Raw genomic sequence first — 12,841 nt, forward strand, 5'->3', positions numbered from 1 at the left:
TAGCCTCATTGGGGTATTATAATTCTCGCCGGAAGAGGGCAAGAGAAAGTGTAAAAATTGGGCTTATAGAATGAGTTCTACTTCATATACATATCTTTTATTTTATTTAAGCCTTTGTAGGTTAATTTTTTAAAAGTTAAAAAGGCAAGCATTTTTTGAAGAAGAAAATATGTATTGTATAACTTTACCAAGTATATCATGAGTATTTTATGTCTAAAAAACCTAAAACTTTATCAGGTTATGTACAGTGGCTCCATCGCATAATCGTATATGTAAATTTATATGATAAATGCGCTCTTAAGTATTCAAAATGGTATTATTTTATTTTTATTTTTGGTTTTATTTAAAATTTATCTAATGATCTTCCCAAAACAACAAAAAAAGTACTTTATATTGGATAAAAACTGAAGATTTCCGTTTAAATAAAAAATTATATATGTCAAAATGATATGTACTTCTTATTAAGTTTTACTCCCTTTTCAAAAAATGATCTAAAAAACCACAAAGAAAAAGAACCTTAAATCCCCTTTCATATTTAGTTGAAAATCTCGAAACCTATTCCCCAAAACATGACAAGGCCAAGGCTTTAGAAGTTTCCAGTAGAAGTATTAGAAGGCCCAGTTAATCGTTTCCAGTTTTCCGCTTTTTTCGGGTTTGTTTGGGAAGTGCCAACGTCGCCATTGTTCTGCCCCGTCCTCCATCGCCATGGCACTCTGCTCCACCCACTTGCCCCGTTGTTGTGGGTGGGTGGGCGTGTTTCTATCACATTACGTATACGCAGTTTAGTTCCAATTTTTGGTTCTCCGCTCCCAGGGCTTTGTTTTTATTTTTATCGGTCTGCCTGGGCTTGTGTCTCAATGTGTGCTACTGTGGCTCGAACACTTTCTTCCTTCTCCGCCGGCTTGTAGATATACTTCCGTGGAAGTCATAATGGGGAACAGCTGATAATACACGCCCCTTCCTTGGTCCTCTGGGAGGTCTCTGGTAATGGCCGTGTTCTTTGGTTCTAGCCCCATGTACTGATACGGGGGAAGTTCTTGTTTTATCTTTAAAGAATATAAAAAATAAACACTCTTAGAACTGTTTAGGATTTAAACCAAATTTCGGACTAAATTCTAATTCCTTTTTATAAAATAAACACAACCACCATTAAAAAGCAAACAAATAAAGCCCTCAGTTAGTTTACCTTTAATCAAAGATTATAAAGTACATAGATGGGACATCAGGGCCCAAAACGGTCAACTTTTTGCGTCGAGCTTGTTGGTGAGGGGGGAACGCACATGCATACGATTCTATTTTTAGAACTCTTTCCATGTATCCGTCAACAAAAATGTGAACCTATGTGTGTATGTGTGACTGCTCGCACGACGGAGTAAAAATGTTTTGGCTTACAAATTTCAATTTCGATTTCTCGTTTCTGTTTTCGATGCGCCGATGTGGTAGTTGGTAGAAGAAATAGTATTTTTGATCGCGGCAGATCTAGACAGGATGGTAGCGTAATGCATAGAGTAGCTACTCTATGTGTAATTTTTATGTGTTCAAATCCTCGTAAGGACTTTGAACTTTTTCTTTCTTTAATAATTATTATTATTTTTTTTTCTTTAATTGTAATATTTTTCTTTAATTTTACAATTGTAAAATTGTTTAATTCTTCATTATGTACGGCTAATAAAATTTCAAGGGAGTCCTTCCGGTATTTTGTCATCCGACACGTCCGTCACTTATTTTTACAACCATTGTAATAGAATGCAATTAAAAATAATAATAATAACGTAAAAGTTAAAAGTAAAAAAAAAAATAATAAAATAAAAGTAAATATAAAAAGAATCATAAAACTAAAACTTTATCAAAATTGAAACAACCGCCCGCTAATGAAGTCGAACCCAGGACCCCATGAATAAGGATCGCGCACTATCCATCTAGGCTACCCTCGAAGTTGATTTTATGATACTTAAAATTGGTGTTAAAGGAGGCGCTAGAATCTATACCAAAAACAGAGTTGACGAGTAAGGATAGTAAAAGATATTTCTGATCTCTTTACTCTTACATTGGTTCGATTACATCGTTTCAAACTTTCATCGTTCCAAAGATGTTACGATCTAAAAATAGAATTCTCTCTCTCCCTATCTCATCTGCCAGGCGTTTGTCGTGGAACCCGCTCTCAAATGTTTTCATTATACAGCGGGTTCCACGACGGAAAAAATGAAAACATTTGAGAGCGGGTTCCACGACGCGGCCTGCCAAAATGCCGTAGAACCCGCACTTATAGACATTTTTACAGCGGGTTCCACTACGAACTGAGACGATGTTAAGGTGATTTTACAATTTTGTATTTTTTTTATTGGATTATAAATTTAGGAAAACACATTAAAATAATAAAACAATAATATAAATAGATTTAAAATTTAAAAAAATGGATGTCCCGAGCCTGGTTTGAACTCATTTTACTTTGCACATCAGCCAAGCACTCTACCACTCGGCTATTCCTCATTCGTTGTCTCGCGAAAAATTTCTCAAACTTAACTTGTCGCGCAATGGAACCCGCTCGTTCCAGCGGGTTCCACGGCTGGAACCCGCCATAGAAAATTTTTCTTTGTATGAGATGTCCCATCTATGTACTGTATAATCTTTGCTTTAATTCAATGGGACGTGAAAAGGCTTTGTTTTATTTCCATGAATATTCTCCCTCTAATATGGCAAAATATTGGCTGAAAATTCGCACACATGTATGCAGAATAATGTTTATTGTAATGGTGGCCGAGTGAGGCCCATAGAATAGCGAATGTAGCCCCCACTTGGGGGAATCTGAGCGGCCTAAACAATCAATCATACCGCCAATCCATAAAATTCGACAAAAACACAACAAAATCGCATCCACCGGGCAGCTGCTGTCAGTTGGCATTAAAAGTTGTTTGAATGGCGACTTATAATTGCATTTGTTCGTTTTTATTTACGGGAGTGCTATTGCGGCAAGAGGGGGGGGCGGGCTATCAAAAACCGGGAAAGAACAACACGACCCGAGGACTGGGGCATGAGTGATTTATGGTGGCCGGGACGCGGGGCACACAGGGCGTATGATAAATGTCTGCAACAAGCTAAATTTGTTAAGGATGGAAATGAAATTACAAGAGTGGCAGTGCCAAGAAACGAACACAAATACATACATTTGCAATATTAATGATGCCGGCTGCTTATGTAAATTGAAAGCAGAAGGAAACCGCAGAGCATCGTCCTCATAATCACCATCATCATCAACATCCACTATAAAACAGTTTTCCTTTTTTGCCATTTTCAGCGGAATCAAAGCCAAGGAGGAGTTGGCCAAGGAGGGCCGAGTAAACAACATAAACACTGACAACTGTGCGCTGCGAGGAGTGCGTATGGGCCAAGAGTCCTGGCCAAAAGGGACAAGATAACAAATCCCCCAGCAGCACTTAAGGCATAAATCTCAAACTCAATCAGCCAGCCGTCCAAGGACGAGGAGGCGAGACAGAGACAAACGATGTAAGTGGCTCCTGCAGCTCATCTGGATATTGAGAGAAAATCAGGAGCAAGGAGCAGGAGCTGGAATAGGAGCTGGCGCCCTCATCATCATCATCGTTCTGAATGCTGATTTCGTTTGCCGAGCTCATTGTAAACACGCCAGCACACACAGCCTAAAAAGGACAAACAAACACAAGCACACACACACGCGGATGCCCGGAAGGGACTCTCAAGGACACAGCAACATGGCCAGGTGAGTAGTCGAGCCTGACTTTCTCAAAAATGTATTCCGCCAGTAATTTATACAGCTTGCGGTCCGCATGCCAGTTCCGCTGTCAAAAAATGTTTCCAGTTCAATGCAGGAGAAAGCGAGGCAAGAAACTCGCATTTATCATCGGTTAGTGTGTTCCGTTCGACCAGAATAAATGACACTGCGTTCGGGCCGGGCTTTCCTTTTTTTGCTTTTTCGATATTAATAAAAGTGAAATTGCTTTCAATTGCTTTATAGCCCGGGCATATGTAGCGGGCGAGGGAAAAGCGGCACCTGCGCCCTGCCCCTCGAGGGGCTTAAATGCCAAAGGACTCCGACTATCATTGAGCAATATTGCCGTCTCTGCCACAAGTCCTGAACCGGACATGCTTCACTTTACTTTTAAGCGAAATAGCTTGCCAGGTTCTTGGATTGGAATTTAAGGCATCTACACAACTAAAACAGTAATCCTGAGCTTAGACCGAAATTTTGATTAATCACAACATGCCGGGAAGCCATCGAAGTGAAGGCTAAGAAGTGCAGTCCACCGCAAATAGTTGCTACTACACTGTCGTGCGGTGGCAGTGGTCCTTGGCCAAAGGCAAAGGCATTTGCAATCGAGAGAGGTGGTCGGAGGACCAAGGCACTCGATGGCCATGCAGGGACACAGCTGCCAGTGATGGCCAATAGTTGGCGCTGGGCGGGTCATGAGTTTTACGACTCCGTTAATGTGCGATTCCTGGCGAGTGGTAGGCTTAATGTCCTTCGACGGCAGAGCTCTGGCTGCCGCCACTTAGCAGTAATTTGTTAGTGCCCCAGGCCTCCTTTTCCAGGCCCTTGCTGGGGCTTCTGCACTACAAAAAACGGCTCGACAATCAGGATTAAATCATAATCAATTATCCGGGAGCCGGCTCGGAGCGAAGCCTTTGTTCTGCCAGTGCACAGGACCTCTTTATCGCGCTAAAGCGACTTTGTGTGTGCGCCGGGAAAACAATGGAAAAATTTCAAACGGATATGGATACATTTCCGGCGCGTGCTAAGTACGCACCAGTGAAGAGACAATGAGGAATTGTTTGTCATTAATTTAATTCCTGTAAGGAAGACGTACACACAGTACACATGCGACGGGCGGGCGACCAGCAACAAAGGCATTAAAAAGGCGCTTCAGTTTTAAATTTCAGCCAACATGGGAGTGTTTTGTCACTCGTCTGTCGCTCCGGCGGTGAAAAGGCAAAAGCAAATAAGTTGAGGAGGTGGCCCAGAAGAGGGGTAGGGCCGTTACAAAGTAATACAAATGACACTTTCAGCCGGGCGGGGACACCGGATACTTGCGTCCTTTTGTCGCTTTCGATATATAAAAAATGTGTGGTTATTCCGCTTATCGGAATAACGCTAAGTGGCATCATTTACAATTTGCTCAAATTATGATTTATTTTATCATAAAATTTTATCCTGCTTCTATGGAGTGGGGATCGACGCCATTAATTTCTTTAAAGATAAACAGTTATTTGTAAGAGAGGTGATATTTCTTTGATAACTCATTCCTATCGATAACATCTAATGTTGGAAAACGCTTTAGGTAATTGGTTCTTCGCTAATCTCACATAATGACTCTTCAATTTAATGAAAAGACAAAATTTATAAAAGTATTTTCGGAAGCTTATTTATAACAATTTTTCTTTGCTTAAAAATAACTCCGTGGCCTACCGAGGACTGTGAAAGACAGCCCACTTATGACAGCAAAGCCTAAATCAGGAGTCGTAATAAAGAAAATGTACCCATGTCATTCAATTGTGACGTGTGTTACGCAACGTTTTGATTCCCTTTTCCATGGCCAGTCCTGTTCAGATGGGGAGGGGCGGGAAGAGCTACAGGTGGGACATGGGCATGTGCTCCCAGTCGGATTTTGATTGGTTATTGCACAACACTGCTAATCTACCTCTCCGGAGCTTACCCGCCTTACGCGTGTGTGCGAGTGACGTCACAGCCAAGATTAATGGGTTTCATGTAAGGCTTCAGTTACCTAGCTTTCATTTGTTTACTTTTGTCATTGATTCGGTTTTGTTTCGGTTTATGCTTCACCAGCTCAGCCCAGCCCAGCCCAGGCCGCCTCCTAGCTGATTTTTAGAATGATTTGCCACATTTTGTGTTTGGCTGGCTGGCTGTCTTCTTGATTATGCAAACGCATGATTTTGTGATGCAGAAAGATGAGGTTTTCCGCATGTCGGTTCGCATTTCATTTGCATGGCCAAAGAAAAAAGAATGCCGAATTGTCGGTTCAGAAACGAGCATAAAAAATGCAAAATAAAATATTCAAAAACATATTCCAAAGATAACAGACAAAATTCCGGAACAAATTCAAGCAAAAGTAAATGGAATTCAAAAACATTTTAGAGAAGTAGAGGTCCTTGCTGCTTAAATTAAATAAACCAGAAATTTCAAGTTGCAATCAAATCATGTTAAGGTTTAAGGGGTTAAATGGGTTTTAATAGCAAAAAAAAAAATGTCTTTTTTTAAAAACTTTTTTTATTATTAGTTTGAGAAATATTAGTTTTTCCTCAAACATTTTTTGATTGCATAAGAATGACATTTTAAAAACCTTTTCTGGAATTATTTTTTGATTCGAAACACAAAAATTTGAACAAAATAAAACTTTATATAATAATAAGTAGAAGTAGTAATATTAGTTCAAAATAATAAATGCGTATTTAGGTAAGACTTTTAGGCAATAATTAAATAAGGACTTAAAAAAACAGATATAAACTTTGGGGTTTTGGTAGAAAAATGTAAAAGAAAATCGAAATTAATTATTATAATTAAAAAAAAACACCTCGTTGAATTAGGTTTATTCGATCTCAAATATTATATGAATATCGGTTAAGTAGTTTTCGAGAAATCGAGTCCAACTATTTCAAAATATAGTTTTTCAATTTGGAGGTTTGATTTAGTTTATAGTCTAGTTTAATAGAATGAATATTTTTACATATTTGTTAGATTTATTTATTTATTCTTAGGTTATATGGTAATAGAAAATTGCCAAATACCTATGCAGTTTTAAATGTACATAGCTGTAGCGACTGTGGTCTTAAGCTAAGGTACATAAATACAAATTTCACTTTTAAGTACATTATTAGATTTCAATATTCTAGAGATCATGTAGACAATAATAAATTAATAAATAATATTTTTCTGAGGCTGTGATACCCACGTAACCCCTTAAAGAAAAAGCTTTTAGTCACAAATTAAAAGTTCCTTTCTTTCAGAAACAATCAATTATTTGCCTTGATTAAAAGAAAATTCGGTTTAGGCCATTTTAATGAATTTAACAAAACAATCAGGAAAGCATCAGTTTAAATTAAGTTTCCAAAGCAGAGAAAAGGCTTCAAGAGATGTCTATTTTTCAGTTCGCAAGAGTGAGCATTATTTTCTATTGATTGGATTTGAGTTCCGCAGCAGAATGCAGTGTGTTGGCCAACAACGAATGCCGAATTGACCTTGTTTCTGGCCAAGTGTGTGTGAGCGAGTGTGTGTCGGCGGATTTCAGCTGTCGCTTTCGTTAGGCCTTTTGGCAGAAACGTGGCCAAATCCTTTACGCCCGGGCTGAGGCCACTTGACGTTCAATTCTGTGGCACATCCTTGCCGCTTCATTAGGGAGGTCCTTCCGCACTCTTTGCATAACGAAAACGGCATTTGGTGGCAATGTCACTGTGCTCTGCTGGCCATTTCATGGTGGCTCTTATGTCATGACCAACAACAATTAACGTTTATGGCGCTTCTTGGCTTTGCCTCTGGGATTTTTTTGTTTTATACATTTTCCCCCTTTCCCGAGGGTTGTTGGGACGCACCTCAAAAAAGGAAACGGAGAAAACAGGATAACGAAAGAGGAAGACGGAGAGGGAGGGGGACAAGAAAGGAAGCCTTAGAAAAGTTTATTTTTTCAACTTTTTTGTTTTTTGACGCAAATGAAGCAGCAATGTCGGAGCGTAAAGGGAAAAGTTTTAAACGAAAACTTTAATGAGCAAGGACACAATAATCCTTTTTGCCTCGTGCAGCTTCAAATGAGCCATCAAAGAAAGTTAAGGCCAATTCGCATTCTGGCCTCGATAGTCGTTTGTCCGCCAAAATAACAGGCCAAGTCCCAGGCCCAGTCCCAGCCAATGCCAAGTCACAGGGCTCGACATGTTCTTCCTTCTAAGGCCAAATATCCATGCCCTTGGCTTCCTATTTTCCTATTCGGAACTTAAGGTTACAAATGGGTAAAATATTGAATTTAAACACATTATTTTCTCGTAAAATTACTTCATCTTCATGACTTGATATAAATTCTATTAAGCCACCTAATGTTTTTAAATCTTCTACTGATCGCTTTGTATTAGAAACTAATTATAGATGGCCCAATTAAAAGCAATTAACTGACGTATTAATTGCAAACAATTAAAATTTCCAGCCAACACTCGGCCGCATTATTGGGGCGAAATGTAAACTCGAGTGCGGGCATCGCCGGGCGGATAGGTTTAAATGGCCTCTTGGCTGCCACTCCGGGCCCCACCCCCTGGATGACGGCTCTCGACTTGGATCGCCCACCCACCCAGTCTGAGGGCAGCGCGGGCACGTCTGTCCTTGCATACAAAATAACTCATTATAAAGCAAAACAAATTGTGGCAAACATTTCAGAACGTAATTTCTCTAGATTCCAATCGTTTTTCAGCAGCCTTGGCAACGATTCCAGGGGATAGGGTGTCAGTGGCGTAGGTAGGGGTTTCTAAGAGGGAGCTTTTTTGTTCCTGGGGTTCCTGACAATACAAACAAAAGGTAAGGCCACAAAGGTAGTGACTCTTGTTTCAAAAAGTGAAATACTTTTATCATAGAATCTCATGGTTCTATGTTACTATACTTCAAAGCTCTTTGTGCTGGAACCAGTTGGTAATTATAGATAGAATGTAAATGAAAATAAAGCTTAGTTTATGATGATTCTTTTGATATCAATACAAAAGCCAATTAAAAATGTATTTACTAACCTTAATTCTTTCTGTTTCTGCATATTACAATAACTATAAAGTAGTATCCTCGTTCGATTTTTTTTAGATTTCTAGTCCGTTAACATCCAGTGTTGTAAAGCATAAAGTGATTTGAGATATTCATTTTTTTCATACTTTAACCTTTACTGTGTGTAGATGATGTACTTTTAATTTTTGTGGCAAACTTATTTGAAGAGTTCAATTAAATTAAAGAGGAGCAACAAAGCAAATGAGCCTAGCTTCACCATGTATTATAATAAAAAACATTACAGCAGATACCATATACCAAAAAAAGAAATGTTTATAGAAAAAGTTTTTTAAGATTCCACGATTTCTGTACAAAATCAAAAACGAATAATACTTTTAAATTCAAAATAGTTAAAATTAAATTCTATAAACATATGGAGAATAATTATGGAGAACATCATGACTTTCTTTCACCGCTGAAGGGTTAACAAAAGATTAGTTAGCCAACACTGCTTCATTCACAATCTGCCATTTCTTAACATCAGACTATAAGGATAAGGATAATAAGGATATTTCAAGGAGACTATAAGGATATTGTGTCATGTGTTTTTGTGCCTTGTGCCTTCACCAACCTTCTACCTGACCCCCCTCTGATGGTCTACGCCCCTGATCGGGTATTATTTGTCTTGAGCTCTGGTGCGACATTTTATCAGGCTTAGGTGCGGGTCCAGTCGGAAAGGAGCGGAGCAGCTTTCCGAGCCATTTGAGTTATTTAAACTGCGCTTGCGGTTAAATTAACGCGATTTATATGAATTTATCGTTGTGGCAGCTAGCCACCCCCTTAAGCCACTTGCCTTTTGTTTCCACGACTGCGTTGTCTTAGTTAACTTGTTTTCTTTGTCGAGCAGTGAACGCTTTTTTCGCCATTGTTTGTCGCTGCTCTCGGGGCCGGAATGGAATTTTTCAGGGGGAGGACTTTTCAGTGGGGAGGCGTGTTGAAATCTTTTTGGGATTTGCCTGCTCCCAGCGTGATTTCTGGCTTTATTGCCGTGGCAGGCGACCTCAAACCCCTCCATATTTCCTCCTGGCACGTTTTTTTCTCTTTATTTTTTGTTTGCATTTTGAAGGCGAATCGATTTATTGTTTTTTTTTTTATCAGGATTTTACGTAGCGCGCGTGACGAGCGCATACTTTGTTACATGTAATAGCATGTTATTGATCTCAGTCCACCTCCTCATCCACTCAGACCACACCACCCGGTGGAGTCCTGCGACAAAATCCCTAGTTCGCGACAAACACCCAACTTTTCGCAAACTAATATGCCAGCTTTAATGCTGCGGCCCTGAAGTTGGCTTGGCTTATGAATTTTGCATGGGAAACTGGCTAAAATTCAATTAACTTGCATTAAATTTTAAAACTGCGCAGCATTGAGTGCAAACATTGGATTAGCCGATGAATTTTAAAGCTGATTTGTCTGGTTTTGGAAATAATTGTGACCCAGATACTAGTGCGAGAATAAATTATGAAAGTATAAAGTGGGCTGCAAAAATTAAAATAATAATTCGATAAATTAATTATTAAATTTCGAAAATTAAGCTCTAACACGGGGCTTGGCTCGGCCTAATCATTTATCATGGACTAATCACCTTTGAAAAGTAAACAGCTGCCAACAACTGAATTCGATAATTAAGGACACACATGCGCTCGATTTGGAAAAGTCCTCTGCCAATATCCTTTGTCGCTGGCCAGAGGACATTCGGCATTCGTGCTGGGGCTTTCAGGTCATTATCTATATCGCATTTCGTTGCTGGGATGATAAATCAGTGCCAGATTCCAGTTCCAGTTCGGATGGCAAGTATTTTTGGCCATTTGGTCAGCTGCACTGCGTTTTTGTTGCCTAGTTTGAGGGGCTTAAGCCTTAAAGCCTCGTCCAACAGGGCGTATGAGCAATAATTGGATTCGTCGGGCAAATGAATGATTCATTGGCTTCTCAAGTGGAGTGGCCGGTGGTCAAGTTGATATTTCTTTAAATGACGACCCCTTTCGCCAGCTCCCTGCCTAGTCCTTAATTCTTGGTCCTACCATGGCATGGCAGTCCTGACAGCTTGTTTGCGTTGCTCTCCAAGAGCGGGCAGCTGGAATAGCTCGGAAGATAAACACGAGGAGCAGAGCTAAGCGTCAAAGCATCTTTCAATGGCAACGGCTGCAATCAGCAGCCAGTGCGTCGTCCTTTTTGTCAGGGATAAACAGAGCCTTTGCCAAGGATGGGGGAGTTCCGGTGGCTGGTAGCAGGAGCATCAGGACTACAGGCTGGATCATGGAGAGAAATTTCAACGGCATTTTTAAAAAAAGAGAGAAGTTTATGGCGAATCTTGACTATGTGACACCCAGTACTCCTCCTTAATGTCCACAATAATTTGCAATAAAAGACAATCTCTAGAAAACACCTCCATTTCTCACAGTGTACGCCTTAGGCTGTAATCAGAAATGGAAAAAATGAAACAACAGAGGCCGAGGATGGGCGAGGAAATGAAGTGCGGAGGGAAGCCTTGCGAAGATGTGGGTGTCCATCAGATGTGTCCATCATTTTGTGAGCGCCGGGGATTAGTTGTGTTGATAGTATGGCCGATGTCCAACGTCCCGGACCTCATCCCGGACCTTTCCTTTGTCATCTTTGGTCCTTTGATTGCTTAGCCCGCTTACAGGCAGCTGAGGTGCATCCATGAAAGGGCACACGATGACTTAAAGGCTCGACTTTATGGAAAATGCGAGAAAGAGGCTTAACCTGGTCGAGGGTCAATTTCCAGGATTTTATCTGAAAAGTATGCTAGGAAAACTAATACCGATTACCGAACCATTTTCCGCTTCATCTAGGTTTGCACTTTAATAATCCAAACTTTATTGGAAAACTTCTAATTATTTGCCATTTGGCCAAGCTGAGACGTGGCTCCTCTTTGGCCAAATGGTTCCCGGTGTCACTCCTGATACTCCGGATACTGTGCCGCCCACGCTTTCTTCTCCCCGCTGGCCCACTCGTCGTGCCCCGCGAATTTCTGGCGCTCATTATAGACTCGGCAACACTTTGCTGCGAATAATGAAAGGGGGCATCATTATCGTTGACGGCGGCGCTGCTCCTGCTGCTCCTGTCATCATCATCAAAAACAAGAGGACCCTGCTGCAATGTCTCCCATGCTCCTGCCAGTGCCAAGTGTTGATGTTGTTGTTATTCCGCTTGACTTCTGCTGCCAGGGGAGGACCGAGGGGAGAAACCAAGAAAAAATCATTTTATTTTGGGAGTCAGTCTTGTTAATACCCTTGTATTTGGGAATAATTAAATAAAAAGGACACTTTTTCGCTCTAATTGGAGGTTATAAATATTTCAGTTTGAGTCTTTGGGACTAAAGAGTTCCATAGTATCTATCAGAAATAGCCTCTGGAGTTCATAAATCTAGAATCCAGTGTCAGAAGATTACTAGAAAACTAAGCTTTCTTAAAAAGGACTCACTATAAGATCAGTTATACATAAGTCTTTTTAGCTTTATCCCTGCTATAAAACCAACAGACACTGAAAAGTTAGGGCAATGCTGCCTTAAATTTGAAACAAAATTTAAATACCCATGTCCAGGGTACAATTCTGGAGGGGGAGGGAGGTCATGTAATCAACGGCCGGCAACAAATGAAAGTTGACAGGAACAAACAGGCGGCAGAGTTCGCTTGCACAGTCCCATCGGACATTTCTTCAATTTTATTGCTGCCATTTGCCGGCAGGACCTCTCCGGATGAAGACATTGTTTCGAATCGCAGCCTGTGATTTTCCAGCCTGCCCCCCACCCCACCCCACCCGCTTTTCAGTTATCTTTCATTCGGCAAACGCAACATGAAAAGGGTCCAATTTATGCCTCGGTTTCGGGCATCCCCTTCAGAGTTGGTCCTGTTTCTGGTTCTGTTTCAGTTGCTGGCTTCTTGTGGCGAGTAATTAAATTCCTAGGCCTGTTAATACCCTGAGTAATCACCGCAAGGATAAAGCAGTCCGAGCAGGACTCTTCGCGAGCAATAACCAAATTCACAGTCGACTGCACTTAATGAGCGCCTAATGAGTTCCACGGCGGATTTGCCAACTGGA

At 40.6% G+C, this 12,841-nt stretch overlaps 1 protein-coding gene across 1 annotated transcript in view; it reads left to right on the plus strand.

Moving 5' to 3' along the window:
* LOC108131997 (homeotic protein female sterile) overlaps positions 1-12,841 on the plus strand; it is a 67,395-nt gene that overhangs the window by 2,832 nt on the left and 51,722 nt on the right. The window contains exon 2 of the mRNA XM_017251171.3: positions 3,296-3,736. The gene's annotated coding sequence lies outside the window, so the exon portion shown is untranslated. The remainder of the gene's footprint in view (positions 1-3,295; positions 3,737-12,841) is intronic.

Source organism: Drosophila bipectinata, chromosome 2R (genome assembly GCF_030179905.1).
Source record: "Drosophila bipectinata strain 14024-0381.07 chromosome 2R, DbipHiC1v2, whole genome shotgun sequence".
NCBI classification, from domain to species: Eukaryota; Metazoa; Arthropoda; class Insecta; order Diptera; family Drosophilidae; genus Drosophila; species Drosophila bipectinata.